Genomic DNA, 2,235 nt, shown 5'->3' with positions numbered 1-2,235 from the left:
TATTATGCAGAGGCTATTGGAGGTTGCTAGATGTGCATAGTGTCAGTCCCGGAGCGCTACAAAACATTTCATCGAACACCTTCAATACATACTCACACAGTCCGACTTTTCTATCTGCTGATAAACTTAATAGGCAACAAATTTTTCATGGGTTGATCTTTTTATCGAAATGTGTGTAAAAAATTATTCTAGAATTAGGAGGCATATTAACCACTCCTGGTACACACGTCCAAAAAGGGTCACATAAATGATATCTGGTCATATGGAGAAAAGGTCGAATACTACATGAAAGATTGCCAAATTTCAGGTTAACACATTACACAAATACTTCCTCCGTAACTTATAAGCCGTTCACACTATAATTGTGTAAAAAATGTCTTATATTAAGTTACGGAGGGAGTACTAACTAGTGTCGTTGATCTATCAAATTAACAGTTGTACACTAGTAGATTCACACATACAGCACTCGGTGAATTATACCGAAGCTGGATAAATAAGCATATAAATGATGTCGATCTGGTCATATAGAGAAAAGGTCAAATAGTACTGCATCAACATGCAGTCAGCCCATCTATATATCGTGTCGAACCGCACCAACATGCGGTGCAGCCCATCGAGAGGGTCATTTGGCACCTAAAATTCAACCAAAAAATATCTGCACCAACCCGACAGCTGATCCCCTATGGACTAGCTGTGTGTGTGTGTGTGTGTGTGTGTGTGTGTGTGTGTGTGTGTGAGAGAGAGAGAGAGAGAGAGAGAGAGAGAGAGAGAGAGAGTTGCATCTGGGGAGCGCAGATACCATCTTTGCCTCTTTGGCAATGCTCGATTTTCTTGCATTGGAGTAAAGCTCATCTTAGCTCTGCACGGTCCCTTTCAACTAGAGTAATTTCTAGTATAGCATACGCATGTAAGTAACGTAATGCTTCGTGTGATATTAATTAACACTCACTCATGCCGCTCTAAACTGGTGGCTCATCATACGTAAGCAACCATACGATGATCTCACTGGCAGTTGCGATGATTGGTCAATGGAAACTACGGGTAAGTTATGCCAGTGGGGAGCGCGTATACTCGAACAGCAATGCGAGTGGTGTGAAGCACTGAAGCTCACACATGCGTACATGCATGGCAGTAAAAGGCCATAGCTGCTGCACAGTGTAATTTACAACTATGGCAATTTCTACTCCAGCTATTCAAATACTGCACCGGCCGTTCTGCTTTTTGAGTAATGTAGCCCTCCTGCTTTTTGCACTAGCAGTGCTAGCTAGCTGTCCACCCAACGCCGTTCCATTTGCGGCAAGTAGCTTCCCCCATCACCCATATCCACTCTGACGACTAGTGTGGTTCAATTCAACATTATGATCAAGGTCTACGGATGCACTATATGTTTGTATGTTACCACACCACCTTCCCTTCCCTAGCTGGTCGATTTTCAACTAGCGCATGTGATTTCCAGTACCATACCAATGCATGCACCACTCTTTCTAATATCCTTTTTGTGCATGATTTGATGACGTCAAATTATGCAACCTTAACTTTGAGTTAATTAGCTTACTTATATTTATCTTTGTTGAGAAAATGGGTGGTGGTGCTCGAAAGGTCTAGATGGTCATTTTGCCATTGTTATCTAATCGAAAAGCATGTCAAAAGAAGAATGAATATGATGGCAATTGATAGCATATGTCTCCACCAAGGCATAAAGTGAGGAGTCATCATGTGCTTCGAGGCAACTCATGCTTTCAAGTCATTCTCTTGAGTTAGCTTAATTGTTTTCTATCTTTTCACAATTTTTTATAATTTCTAGGTGAGGACAATAAACCTAAGTCATTCTCTATTGTTTTTTCCTTCTTTCTCTATATTTTGTCTGGGAACAGACCGACTCATTTGCAAGAATTAATTAGCTTTGCTTTTTTTAAAATTAACAATTCTGATGATGTTGCACGACCCCAAGCTAGTTCGTTTAACAAAGTGACATGGTGATTCCTTAATCTCTTTGAACACATGAAAAATCCTAGCATATTAGTCCCTCACATCCTCACATATCAAATGACCATGCCTCTAAACTATTTTTGCTAGGACCACTAAACTTTGTTTCGCACCAACTGAGCCTCAGAGAATGTACGGCATAACGGATTGTCAACATAAGTTTAACCATCAAGTTAATGTAGCTTGCGCAGGGATTCAGATCAGGATACATTTTCACATCAATTTTTTTTTTGAATTTTCACCGGGGGG

Source organism: Triticum dicoccoides, chromosome 5B (genome assembly GCF_002162155.2).
Source record: "Triticum dicoccoides isolate Atlit2015 ecotype Zavitan chromosome 5B, WEW_v2.0, whole genome shotgun sequence".
NCBI classification, from domain to species: Eukaryota; Viridiplantae; Streptophyta; class Magnoliopsida; order Poales; family Poaceae; genus Triticum; species Triticum dicoccoides.
This window is presented reverse-complemented; position numbering follows the sequence as displayed.